Genomic DNA, 14,960 nt, shown 5'->3' on the forward strand with positions numbered 1-14,960 from the left:
AGCCATCTCTCCAGCCCAACTTTTCTTTTTTTTAATCCCTAGTGCTGGGATTAAAGGTGTGCACCACCACACCTGGCTAAGGGTGGTTTTCATCGCATCATGTCAGAGTGAGGCTAACACATCTCACTGATTTTGAAAATGACATGTACAGGGTTTCTCCCCTGCAAAGACACTGTTTCTCTTTTCCACGCTCTAAGGGTTACTGGTGCACACTCACGGGAGGAGGAGTGAGGCCCCTCTCCCTGGCAAGATCACAGTTAAGTGTCACTGGGACTCTGATGTATGGTAACCTTCCTTCTCCCATTTCTTTATTTAGGAGCAATTTTCCTTATCTTCTGTCATGACCTTCACTGACTCTCAGCTCTCTCTAAGGGGTGGAGGGACTAGTTCTGAGATGCTGAAGATATCAAAACCTTCATAGGTTCAAATCCTTACCATAACATGGCATAATATTTTTTTAAAAAAATATTAATGTGGGCTGGAGAGATGGCTTAGCGGTTAAGCACTTGCCTGTGAAGCCTAAGGACCCCGGTTTGAGGGGGCACACGTGTCTGGAGTTCGTTTGCAGTGGCTGGAAGCCCTGGCGCGCCCATTCTCTCTCTCCCCCTCTATGTGTGCTAGAATTAAAGGTGTGTACCACTATGCCCAGATTGCTATTTCTTAATTTGTAGTGCTTTTTTTCCCCTTCTTTCTTTCTTGGGGACAGAGCTCAGTCGCACTGCAGCCCAGGGATTTCAGCTTCACAATTATCAGGATTCAAGGCAGAAGCTACCACACCCATCCAGTTTAGGACATTTGGTTTTGTTAGTTGGCTATTTGTTTTAATCCCCACTTGTACATAAATATCCCATGCTAGTTTTGCTTGTATAATGTTCAGTTAGATTTTAGGATTATGCCATATTTTTCTCCATCCAGCCTACTATTAAAATCTTTCTACTACTCTTCCCACACACAATTTATTTATCTTCCCTCTTTCCAACCCCTTTTCCGTATTTTTTCCTCCTCCTTGTTACCCATAACTACAACCTTACATTGCCCAAACAACCTCTAAAATCTGTGGAAACTAACAGAACTCCACTTCCCTTTCCTACATACCTGTGCCACTTCCATCTTTGTCAAAGTTAATACTAGCCTCACACTAATTCACCTGTACTGCTCCCACTTCTAAGTAACCAAAACCCTAGAGGACCCTAACAGCTTGATTCTTTAATCCACCAGCAGTTACTGAAATCAACAGAAACATTGTTGTTAATTTGATAGAAGGACATTTACATAGCAGGCATTTCCAATAGCTTGGGTCACTCTTGTTGTTACTCTGTGAGCAAAGAAACTACATCTGGCTCCTTGAGCTCCTATCTTGAGGATATAATTTCTGATTTACATGACTAGGAATACAGCAGATATCTAGAGAATCAAGCATTTAAATAAACTGAGATGCAAAAGTCTCTATTAATATATTAATACAAGAAACAAAAAATTGAGATAACATAATTTTTCCAAAAATTATAAACCCAACAGAAATGACCTCCAGTGAGGCTGAACTGTATGAAATGCCAGAGAAAAAATTCAAAAGAATGATTATAAATATGTTTGAAGAAATTAAAGGAATTAAAGAAGAAAACAAACACCTGAAGGAGAACACAGGATGTCAATTCAACAAAATTAAGAAGGTCAATAGAAGATATGAGTAAGGAAATTAAAATACTGAAGAAATATCAGTCAGAAATACTAGAAATGAGGCTGGAGAGATGGCTTAGTGGTTAAGCACTTGCCTGTGAAGCCTAAGGACCCCAGTTCGAGGCTTGATTCCCCAGGACCCACGTTAGCCAGATGCACAACGGGGTACAAGCATCTGGAGTTCGTTTGCAGTGGCTGGAAGCCCTGGCGCGCCCATTCTCTCTGTCTACCTGCCTATTTCTGAATCTCTCTCTCTCTCAAATAAATAAATAAAAATATTAAAAAAAAGAAAAAAAAGAAATACTAGAAATGAAAAACACAGTAAGTCAAATAAAAAAAAAACTCTGTAGAAAGTCTCACCAATATAATGGATTAAGGAGAGGACAGAACATCTGAGCTAGAAGACAAGGCGGCAGATCTAGCACATTCCAATGAAAAGAAATACAAACTAGTAGGAAGACATGAGTGGTAATAGAAGACATTCAGGGCACTATGAAAATATCAAACTTAAGAATTCAGGGTATAGAAGAAGAATTTCACTCTAAAGGCAGAGTATGTATTTTCAACAAAATCGTAGAAGAGAATTTCTCCACAATAGGGAAAGAGATGTCAATACATATACAGGAGGCATTTAGAACATCAAATAGACAAGACAAGACAAGAAACTCTCGCCACCATATTATAATTAAACTACTAAACACACAGACCAAAGAAAATATATTGAAAGCAGCAAGAGAGAGGCACCTAGTCACATATAAAAGCAAGCCCTTCAGGATCACAGCAGATTCCTTAACACAAACTTTAAAATCCAGAAAAGCTTCGAATGATGTATTCCAAGTTCTGAAAGAAACAACTGTCAATGCAGACTATATCCAGCAAAGCTATCCAACACAGTTGAAGGAGAAATGAGATCTTTCTGTGATAAAAACAGGCTAAAGGAATACATGACTATTAAGTTAGCTGTATAGAAAATACTTGAATGGATCCTTTGGATGAAAGAAAAAGACACATACATTATGCTAAAGAAAAGAAAAGAAAAAAACTATGCTCATGCAAGAGAGCAACTGAAAAACAGCAAGGGCTACAAAAGAAGAATGGCAGGAATACACACACCTTTCAATAATGACCAGTATTTGGTTTCGGTGCCCCATCCAAATGACACAGACTTGCAGACTGGATTAAAAGGCAGAATCCTAGGTTAGATAGATGGCTTAGTGGTTAAGGCACTTGCCTACAAAGCCTAAGATCCTGGGTTTGATTCCCCAGGACCCACATAAGCCAGATGCACAAGGTGGTACATGTGTCTGGAATTTATTTGCAGTGGCTAGAGACGCTGATGTCTCCTCCCCTCTCTCTCAAATAAATAAATACAGTATATTTTAAAAGGCAGGATCCTTGTGTTTTTTGCCTCCAAGAAACTCACTTCTCCATGAAAAACAGATACTACTTTAGGGTGAAAGGATGGAAAACGGTATTTCAAGAAAATGGGCCTAGGAAACAAAGCAGGCCTTGCTATTCAAATATCCGACAGGATAGACTTCAAACCAACACTAGTTATAAGAGATAAAGAAGGTCATTTTATTTTGATTATGGGAACAATCCAACAAAAGGACATTACAATCCTAAACATACATACACCAAACATGGCTGCACCCAGTTTTATTAAACAAATACTATTACTAGATGTAATGTCTCAGATAAACTCAAGCATAATTGTAGTGGGTGGCTTCAATACCCCTCTCTCACCAATTGACAGTTCATCCCAGCAAAAAGTAAACAGAGAAGCATCTGGATTAAACAACATCATAGAACAAATAGACCTAACATATCTACAGAATAGTCCATTCAAATGCTGCAGAATATACATTCTTTTCAGCAGCACATGGAGCAGTCTCTAAAGTACACCATATATTAGTATGCAAAGCAAATCTTAGCAAATACAATTGAAACAATCCCTTGAACTCTACCTGATCAATGTTAAGGATCAAACTCAGGGTCTAATGGCAATGCTTGACCACTAAGCTATATCCTCAGCCCTTACAACAGCATGGTATTTGCATATAGCTATGGGTATTCTCCTTCCCACTTGAAATATCTCTGGAAATTCATCATCCAATGCATGTTTTACAATGTGTGCAAGTGCTAAGTAAACAGTTGTTATATTGTAACCAGCTCCACAATTACAGTAAGTTATACTGTGCTGCCTAGGGAATAAGGACAAGAAAAGAGAGCCGATACACTCTTTTTTTCCAACCCCAGTTGTGTGTATTTTCCATCTGCTTTCTGTGCTGTCTCACTGCACTTATTGAATAAGACCATAGCCATCACTTTCCCTGTGAGCTTCCCTGTCACGGACAGCTTCTTTTGAACTGTCTACCTACTAGTTATTATGTGACAGGCTTCTTTGGCAAACACTCATTTATATAAGCATGATTTCATTTAATCCTATGACATTCCTGTAAGTATATTTGTTTACCTTCCTCATTTAACGGGAGAGGAAACAGCCTCGGAGAGGTTACTTAGCCAGGGCACACAGGCACTGACTGAGCCACGGCCATCAGTCCCCTGCATCCAGCTCAGCAGCTAGTCCAACCCCTGGGCTTCATAAGAACTTGCTGGCTGAATTGCAGCACACATGTGGATGTGCATTAAAAAGCAAACATCAAGGGCTGGAAGGATGGCTTAGACTTAAGGCACTTGCCTACAAAGCCAAAGGACCCAGGTTCAATTCCCCAGGACCCACGTTAGCCAGATGCACAAGGGGGCACATGCATCTGGAGTTCGTTTGCAGTGGCTGGAGGCCCTGGTGCACCCATTCTCTCTCTCTCTCTCTCTCTCTCTTTCTCTGTCTGTCTGTCTCTCTCTCTCTGTCACTCTCAAATAAGTAAATAAAAATAAAACATTAAAAAAAAAAAAGCAAACATCAAGCTGGGTGTGGTGGCACATGCCTTTGATCCCAGCACGTAGGAGGCAGAGGTAGGAGGATTGCCATGCATTCGAGGCCACCCTGAGACTACATAGTGAATTCCAGGTCAGCCTGTACTAGAGTGAGAGTGAGACCCTACCTTGAAAGACCAAAAAAAAAAAAAAAAAAAAAATCAGGGCTGGAAAGATGGATCAATGGTTAAAGACACTTGCTTGCAAAGCCAGATGGCCCAGGTCCTATTCTCCAGTATCATGTAAAGCAGATGCACAGAGTGGCACATGCATCTGGAGTTCATCTGCAGTGACAAGAGGCCCTGGTGTGCCTATTCTCTCTCTCTCTCTCTCTCTCTCTGACGCACATAAATAATAAATGATTTTTTAAGCTAACAGCTATCCCTTCCCTTTGTGCTGAATGGCTCCGGTCGTCCCACGTGAGTGGAGACCTGGCACTCAGGACCAGCGAGAACCAATCCAGCAGGTTCTGGCTCAGGCCCCACTCCCACAGAGACACATACAAAGTCACCCTGTGCAATGATTGTCTATTTCTACCCTGCCAATGCCTTGAGCTCCCTTCCTGGCTGCCCTTGCTGCCCTGTCTGGGTTGGTGCCAGGACTGTTCTGGGTCACTGGGGAAGCCGAGCTGGCGACCCATGCAGTAGCAAGCAGTTGTCTAGGCAGAGTGGCCTGGCAGCCACAAGACACTTGGATGGTGGCCCTTCCAGGTCAAGAGGTGGTTTACACTGCTGGCCAAGGCCACACTGGCCTCCCAAGTCTTTTATTCCAGGCGGTTCTCAAGGCAGTAGCCTTGGGACATTATGTCCAAGAGGTGGAAGGGTGATATTGCAGTGTGGGACAAGGGCATGGGTGGAAGGCATCTGGAGGCAGGGGTCTAGCCATAGCTCTCAAGCTTACTGCTAGTGGGGAAGAGCTGTTTCTGCTGCCTTGGCTTCTGTTTCTTTCTTTCGCTCTCCCTCTCTCGACCAGTAGTTCTCATGAACATCCCTGCCTCAGGGCCTCAAACAGTTCTGGGAATACATTAGATGTCCATATTTTTAGACCTCTCCACCCCAAACCTACTCAGTCAGTCTCAGAGTGGGTTCACTGCCTGGGTTTTAAAAGCCTTCCTGACCGGACTGCTGGCCTGCACAGCATCAAAGATGTCTTCTTAGGCTCAGTTTAATGAATTCAGCTCCTACTGTGTAGGAAGGCCTCGTGCTAAGAGATGGAGAATGCTAAGGTAAAGGAGGCATGTCATTAATAGTAAAGTGTCACCTCCATTCCTTGGATGGCTACCTTCTACTTGTCCCAACACCCAGTTCAAAAGAGCATCACAGACCAGCAGTCTCCCAGCAGTTCCGCAGGCAGGAACGATCTGGCCTTCTTTGCTACCTACATCCCTGGGTGGATAATACATCATGTTATTTGTAAGTCAGTTTCTCCTGCACAATGGTGGGGAACCCAAAGGACAGAGGGTACGTCTTAGTTCTCCATGGTCCCCAGATCCCTCTCTCTCCTTGCCACGTATCTGGTACCTTGAAGAGATTGCCAGGGGCACATGACACCCCAACCCAATCTGGGTTTTCCTTTGGCAAAAGCTGCAGGTCGGGACCGCATGACTACTCTATCCTGAGCACCTGACCCAGGGGCACAACCTGCTTCCTCCTCTTGTGACTAAAGACAAAATGCACAGAGAGGACATCCCAGCCTGTAGACACACAGAAAAAGGTCAGAGAGCCCAGAGCCAGGAGGCAGTCACCTGTAGCAACAACTGCACAGCAGGCCTGTGGGGGTGAGACAGAGCATGCTCAGCACCTGCGGGGCAAAGCAGGGCTTGTACCCTCTCCCAGGAGCATCCTCTTGTACCTGGTGGGAGGTGGCCCTGGTAAAGTCCCTGCACAAGGACTCACTGCTCTCAGAGAACCCAAGGTAGGAGGAAGGAAGCCCTGGACTTGAACAGGAGGTGGAGTTGAACCCACCACTCACCAGCCCATTGCTTTACCTCTGTTCCTCTGTTGCTTCCATCAAGTGGGGCTAAAGTGGAAAGGGTGAAGGGGTGACTCACCAGGCCCTGGCAGAACCCTGGTCTCCTTCTGTTATCTGGTATATGGCTGTCAGCCTCAATCTCTGTTGCACCTTACACATCAGATGAAGCATTGTTGTAATTTCTCTCGTAAGGCCACTAGGCCTCAGTTTCCCCATCTGCAAATGAGTGAGCTGTCCTGGATGGTACATGCCTCAACTACTCTGACAAACCTATCTTCCCTGTCCTTGGGGCCTTCTGGGAAGAAGCCGGGAGCCTGGGGTATTAGGAGGAATGGATGCTCACCCCCAGGCAGTCACTGGATTGGTGGGCCTGGAATTTATTGCTCCATCCATTTAGTGAATCCCTTACTATATAGAGAGCCAACCAGAGCCAATCATGTGCCTGGGCTCACAATGTGTTCTGGTGTTTTTGCTGCTTCTGGCCAGTGAGCTCAACCCAGACAGGAGAAGGGTAGGAAGAAGGGTAGACCCAGGCCTCTGTGGGCAGCCTCCCCTCCCCTCCCCTTTAGTTCCTCCCAAGCATAGCAGGCAGATTGGGGCAAGGAGGACAGTGGCCAGGAACTGCATTGTCCCTTATTGGCTCCACTGCTGGGCTCTAGCCAAAGGCTAAAATACTCCAAATCTGAGGAGGATTCTGCTGGCTGGTCTGGATGGGGGCAACTGGGTGACTAGGGGGATGGGGGTCAGGAGGAAGAAGATGTCTGTCCCAGGAGTCTTCCTTCCTCAGTAGTTGGCAACCCCAGGGTTGACTTTGAAATCAGCTCCTCCACATTCATTGTGGAAAGGAGACCAGCCCCTGCTAGAACTACTGAGTATCTCTTCTGGAGGGGTCTCTGGGTACATCTAAGAGCTCCAGATCCAGTTTCTCTGATCTCTAGAAGAAGCTTCCAAAGAGTGAATAATGTTTTCTTTCACAAGTCGGGGTGTCATATATGTTGCTGGAAGCGTTTCCCCTGGGGAGATGCCAACACACATCTTCACCCCACATAGGCCACAGAGGACAGGTCAAAGGACGACGACACCAAGACCAGCTTTGGCGAACCAGCGAGTTTACTGGGATTGCTTAAATGGCACAGGTGAGGGGTTACGTACAGGAGCGTGGGTCACTCAAAGGCACCACTACAAAATGCCACTCCGTCCTGGATGGCGACCTCAAGGAAGCTGTATCATGGAGGCCACTTCTAGTTAATCTACTTTTTATATAATCTAGCTTTTCCCCAAGCTCACTTGCAGCTGGTGTGGGGGGGGCAGGTGGGGAAAACTGCTATAACTTCTCGTGAGGGTCTCCTGACCCTCCCTTCCTCTGTCCACTAGGAAGTTGTCAGTAGCTCCATTACCATTACTATAGATATTTTATCATAGTGTTGTTCTGCTCCGAAGTTGCCATATCCTTCTTTTTTTAAATTTTTTTTGTTCAATTTTATTTATTTATTGAGTGACAGACAGAGAGAAAGAGGCAGAGAGAGAGAGAGAATGAATGGGCATGCCAAGGGCCTCCAGCCACTGCAAACGAACTCCAGACACATGTGCCCCCATGTGCATCTGGCTAACGTGGGTCCTGGGGAATCAAGCCTCGATCCGGGGTCCTTAGGCTTCGCAGGCAAGCGCTTAACCACTAAACCATCTCTCCAGCCCAACCATAACATTCTTTACCTCAAGATGGCTTCATGTTATGCCCAGAAGAAAAATGCCATACAACAATATGACATACATGATCACCATCTTGCCAAAACACACGGCATTTCGTTAGGGGAGAAAATGAAAGCTGGAGTGGTGGCGCACGCCTTTAATCCCAGCACTTGGGAAGCAGAAGTAGGAGGATCGTTGTGAGTTCAAGGCCAGCCTGAGACTACATAGTGAATTCCAGGTCAGTATGGGCTATAGCTAGACCCTACCTCAAAAAAACAAAAAAATAAAGATATAATCTCAGAATAAATGATAATCCACAATTCAGATTTTATGTCTTAGTCCATTTTGTCCAACTATAATACAATGACACAAGATGGGTGATGTATATTAATTTCACAATTATGTTAAATTTGTCAATTTCAGCACGCATTTAATCCCAGCACTTGGGAGGCAGAGGTAAAAGAACTGCTGTGAATTTGAGGCCACCCTGAGGCTACATAGTGAATTCCAGGTCAGCCTGGCCTAGAGTGAGACCCTACCTCAAAAAAACAGGAAAACACTCAATTTCCATAATGGATTTGTTGGCTTGTGGTCCTGGAAGCCTAAGAGGGAGGGGACAGCATCTAGCAATGGCCTTCTCGCTGTCCTGTCCCATGACAGAAGGGCAAAGAGAAGGCAACAGAGAGAGCAAAATGGGATCATATTTATCACTGTGTAAGGAACCCACAGCAAGAACCCATTCATGAGGCTAGTGCCCTCTTGGCTTAACCACTTCTTAAAGATCCCACCTCCTAACGCCACCACAGAGGAGATCAAATTTCCAACATGTGTATCTTTGAGGGGCCCGGTCAAACCATAGCATAGTCTGAACAAATGAAAAATTCCATAGCATGGAATTTTAAAAGTCTAGTTTTTGACTTTGGTTTTGATTCATTTTCAACAAAATCATGAAAACTGGGACTGGGAAGATGGCTCAGTGGTTAAGAGTGCTTGTTTGGAAAACCAACAAAACTAATGGTTGATCATAGTTCAGCCACAATTAGAAATCAGAGGGCTGGAGAGATGGCTTAGCGGTTAAGCGCTTGCTTGTGAAGCCTAAGGACCCCGGTTCGAGGCTCGGTTCCCCAGGTCCCACGTTAACCAGATGCACAAGGGGGCGCACGTGTCTGGAGTTCGTTTGCAGAGGCTGGAAGCCCTGGCGCGCCCATTCTCTCTCTCTCCCTCTATCTGTCTTTCTCTCTGTGTCTGTCGCTCTCAAATAAATAAATAAATAATTAAAAAAAAAAAGAAATCAGAGCTAAACTCACTTTGCCAGTGAGAAAACAGATTCAACGAGTGGGAAGAGGCCTGCCCCCTGGGGACCTAGCACTCTAACACAAGAACCTAATTTGCTGTCCTTGGTCATTGGAACATCCTCCCTGGGTTCTCAATGTGGGGACAGCTTTTCAAAAGTTGGCTTCCAACCTTTTTCATGTCTCTCAGTCTTAACCTCATCAGGGCCCCTGTCCTGGGCAGATGGCTGGTCCTTGCAGGCCACTAAGATGGTGGTATACTCAAGCCCATTGACCTTCTCTTCTCTGTTCTACATCTCTAGCCACCTGTGGCTGTTGGAATAGATATCCCCCGACAGATTCAGGAGTTTTATTAAAGCTTCTGGGATTACCCGCTACCTGGCTGGAGGAAGTATCACTGGATCCTGGGGTCCAGCCCTAAGGTGTGTTTGGGGGCAGATCTGGAATTGCAAACTAAGATATGAAAAGTGCTTAAGCTCTTCCTGGGTTCCTGGAGTGTGCTTGCTTGTGGTGCTGGTGGTGGTATTTCTCTGTGTGTGGACCTGTGAAAGGGGGCCAGCTTATTCTGCCATTAGGGAACTTCCTCTGGACCTGTAAGCTTCAGGTAAATTCCTTTCGTCCCATAACTGTGTCTGGTCTGGAGGTTCATCCCAGCAAGGGCGAGCTGACTAGATGCCATCTTTTCTTCTTTATCAACTCCATCCCCAGACCCATTAAGCAGGTCCTCTCTCCTGTTCAGGACTGGCTCCCTGGCCAGTGCTCCCAGTGTCCCCCTTCCTCACCCTCATTCCCACCTACAGGCCCTTACTCTTTCTAAAATTTTTTTTTTTAATTTTTTGTTCATTTTTTATTTATTTATTTGAGAGTGACAGACACAGGGAAAAAGGCAGATAGAGGGAGAGAGAGAGAATGGGCGCACCAGGGCTTCCAGCCTCTGCAAACGAACTCCAGACGCGTGCGCCCCCTTGTGCATCTGGCTAACGTGGGACCTGGGGAACTGAGCCTTGAACCGGGGTCCTTAGGCTTCACAGGCAAGTGCTTAACCACTAAGCCATCTCTCCAGCCCATCTTTCTAAAAAATTTTATTTATTTATTTTATTTGACAGAGAGAAAGAGAGAGAAAATTGGTACAGGGCCTCAGCCACTGCAATCGAACTCCAGACGCTTGTGCCACCTAGTGGGCATGTGTGACCTTGAGCTTGCCTCACCTTTGTGTGTCTGGCTTATGTGGGATCTGGAGAGAATTCAAACATGGGTCCTTAGGCTTCACAGGAAAGTTCCTTAACCACTAAACAATCTCTCTAGCCCACTTACTCTTTTTTCTTAAATATTTTTATTTATTTGCAAGTAGAGAGAAGGAAAACAAAACAGTGTAAGTATGTCTTGCTTCAAATAAACTCCAGATACATGCATGTGATACTTTGTGCATCTGACTATATGTGGGTATTGGGCAAGCAAGCACATCTAACTGCTGAGCTATCTCTCTAGCCCAGCCCCTCACTCTTGCATTTTTTTTCCTCTCCAGACTCCTCTGCAACATATAGACACTCTCAAGTTTCTACACTATCAATTAAAACTCCCTCCAAAGATCACAGAAAACCAAAGTGGCTTTAAAAATTATATTTATGGGCTGGAGAGATGGCATAGTGGTTAAGCACTTGCCAGTGAAGCCTAAGGACCCCAGTTAAGAGGCTCAATTCCCCAGGACCCACATTAGCCAGATGCACAAGAGGGCACACGCGTCTGGAGTGCGTTTGCAGTGGCTGGAAGCCCTGGCACGCCCATTCTCTCTCTCGCTCTCTATCTGCCTCTTTCTCTCTCTGTCACTCTCAAATAAATAAATAAATAATAAAATTTTTTTAAAAATTATATTTATTTGGTAAGGGGCGGGTGTTAGTAAACACAGGTGCATACATGCTGGCTTCTGCATGGTGTCTGGGGATCTGAACTCAGGCACTCAGAGTTGCACTGCAGGCACGTTATCTACTGAGCCATCTCCTGAGCCCCTGGCCCTTTTTTTGGCACAGGTGTGGAGATCAGAGACTGTCAGGTGCCTCCCTCCATTGCTCATCCATGTTTCCTTGTCTCTTCTCTGAAGCCAGAGCTACTGTTTCCGTGAGCCCTAGTGATTCTTCTCTCTCTGCTCCCCACAGGCTACAGGCATGCTTGCGAATGCCCAGACGTTCCCAAGGTGCTGGGTATTACACTCAGATGCTCTGGGGCTGTCTCGGGCTCTTTGGGCTCATGCTTGTGCAGAGCTCTTACCCTCTGAGCTCTCTCCCCAGCTCCATGGCTCTTTAATAACAGAAAAATAAAATCAGTAAAAGTTCATCAAAGAAGTACAAAGAAATGTTATGGGCTTTCTTCCTCAGTTAGCTGGAGAGATGGCTCAGCAGTTAACGTCACTTGCTTGCAAAGCCTGACAGCCCAGGTTCAAATTCCCCAGTCTCCATATAAAGCTAGTTGCATAAAATCGTGTATGAGTCTGGAATGTGTTCTGGGGTACCCATATCTCTCTCCTCAGAAATAAATAAAATTAAGTTTTAAAAATTCAAGAAGCTGGGCACAGTGGTGCAGGCCTTTAATCCCAGCACTCAGGAGGCAGAGGTAGGAGGATCGCTGTGAGTTGGAGGCCACCCTGAGACTACATAGTGAATTCCAGGTCAGCCTGGGCCAGAGTGAGACCCTACCTTGAAAAACAAAAACAACAACAACAACAAAATTCAAGTAGTGTGGTATGGACACGCACATCTGTAATTCTAGCTCTCAGAGTAGCTCTCAGAGGTAGAAGGATCCACAGGCTTGCCATCTTCGGTTATATAATCAGATTCTGTGGAAAGGGAGAGGGGAGGGGAGGGGAGGGGAGGGGAGGGGAGGGGAGGGGAGGGAAGGGAAGGGAAGGGAAGGGAAGAGAGGGGAGGAGGGGGAGGGGAAGAGAGGGGAGGAGGGGGAGGGGAGGGAAGGGAAGGGGAGGAGGGGGAGGGGAGGGAAGGGAAGGGAAGGGTAAGGAAGGAGGAGTGTAAGAAAGGGAAAGAAACAGAAAAAAACTGGGTGTGGTAGCACACACCTTTAATCCCAACACTAGAGGGGCAGAGGTTGGAGGATCACTATGAGTTTGAGGCCAGCCTGGGACTACAGAGTGAGTTCCAGGTCAGCCTGGGCTATAGTGAGACCCTATCTAAAAAACAAAAACTTAGGGCTGGAGAGATGGCTTAGCAGTTAAGCGTTTGCCTGTGAAGCCTAAGGATCCCAGTTTGAGGCTCAATTCCCCAGGACCCACGTTAGCCAGATGCACAAGGGGGCGCATGCATCTGGAATTTGTTTGCATTGGCTGGAGGCCCTGGTGCACCCATTTTCTTCCTCTCGATCTGCCTCTTCCTCTCTCTGTCTGTGGCTCTCAAATAAATAAAGAAAAGTAACAAAAAATTATATATATATATATATATATATATATTTATTTATTTATTTATTTATATATAATTTGCAACACATCCATATAATGGAATCTTATTTTTAACCATTGCAAAAAACAGAGGTAAACTTTATGGACCTACACATAATGAACTCTGCAAAGTCAGCAGGCCAGACTGAGAAGGCATGCGGCATGCTAGCCTTTATGTAGAGGCATGTGTGCACACACACAGACTCTGCAAGGGCACTCGAGAGTGGGGCATTATGGCCTAAGGATCCTGCTCCCTATAGAGACATTACCTGTGGCTATGTCCAGTCTGCCTGCTCGATCTCTTTCTTTCTTAGGGGCTGCAGTGACTGCACGGGGCCCAGTAATGTTCCTGAGTAGACTAACAACAGTATTCAGCTTACAAACACATTAAATCCCTCTAAGCATGAGCACATTCAGAGATTTGGCAGCAACCACAGCTGGCTTGGCTATCTGGAGAACTGGCTAGATTTGGGAAGACCTGGGCCTGCAAAGTCCCCAGTCAGGTCAAGTCCTAAGTTCCCAGGTATCCTTGCTGTCCAGATAGCAGAGAGTCTGGAGAGGCCCTCTGGGTTCCAGGAAAGCAGCCCTACTCCCTGTCCTGCAGGAATGGTGCGGGCAGACAAGAGTTGGCCAAGGTCATGTTTCCACAGTGTGACTTGGATCCAGGTCAACTCAGTCTATTGCATGTGGTCTTACTGTCAGGAGTGGGGGAATCCATAGAGGCAAAGAGACCGGTATTGGGTTAAGAATATTTTACTGGAGGGCTGGAGAGATGGCTTAGCCGTTAAGCGCTTGCCTGTGAAGCCTAAGGACCCCAGTTGGAGGCTCAATTCCCCAGGACCCATGTTAGCCAGATGCACAAGGGGGCGTATGCATCTGGAATTCGTCTGCAGTGGCTGGAAGCCCTGGCGCGTCCATTCTCTCTCTCTCTCTGCCTCGTTCTCTGTCTGTCGCTCTCAAATAAATAAGTAAAAACAAACCAAAAAATTTTTTAAAACAGAATATTTTACTGGAGCTAGGTGTGGTGGCGCATGCCTGTAATCCCAGCACTTGTGCCAAGTTTGGTTCCCCAGAACCCATGTAAAACCAGATGCATGCATCTGAAGTTCCTTTGCAGTGGCTCTTTATCTCTCTCTCAAATAAACTTTTTTTTCTTTGGTTTATTTTGAGGTAGGGTCTCACTCTAGCACAGGCTGACCTGGAATTCACTATGGAGTCTCAGGGTGGCCTCGAACTCACAATGATCCTCCTACCTCCGCCTCCCTGGCATTAAAGACGTACGCCACCATGCCTGGCAAAAATACTCTCTTTAAAAAAAAAATGTTTAAGCCGGGTGTGGTGGCACATGCCTTTAATCCCAGCACTTGGGAGGCAGAGGTAGGAGGATCGCAGTGAGTTCGAGGCCACCCGGAGACTACATAGTGAATTCCAGCTCAGCCTGGGCTAGAGTGAGACCTTACTTGGAAAAGCCAAAAAGACTAACTCCTGTGAAGATCACTGCATCCTTTCTCAGGGACTGTCCACTCCTCACTGAAGTGACTTCATCTTTGAACACTGCCTCTTCCTCTCTTACCTATTTAAATCTCCCTGTCTATGAGGAGCTAGGGCTGCCAAGAGCTCTTGGGCCACCTCAACGAGCTCACCAATGAGGCTAGGTGATGGTGCCAGGCCCGTCGTGTGTGCTGTGAGTTTTCCTGCACCTCCAGTTTTCAGGGACCTGCAAATGGAGGCTCAGTGGACGAGCGTAGGGTGGGAGAAGGCTTGGGAGACAAACACAACCTAAGTCCTGCTTTCCAAGAACTTTGCGCTGTGTCAGTGGATGACCGCACCCAGAGACTGGGGAGGGGGGGTGTTTAGGCAATGGGTCAGCTCTCACACAAGGCCTGAGGACTTCCGGAGGGGTCAGCGTTTCCATGGCGACTGGGAAGGATGGGCTGTGTTCACCCAGCACG

Source organism: Jaculus jaculus, chromosome 5 (assembly GCF_020740685.1).
Source record: "Jaculus jaculus isolate mJacJac1 chromosome 5, mJacJac1.mat.Y.cur, whole genome shotgun sequence".
NCBI classification, from domain to species: domain Eukaryota; kingdom Metazoa; phylum Chordata; class Mammalia; order Rodentia; family Dipodidae; genus Jaculus; species Jaculus jaculus.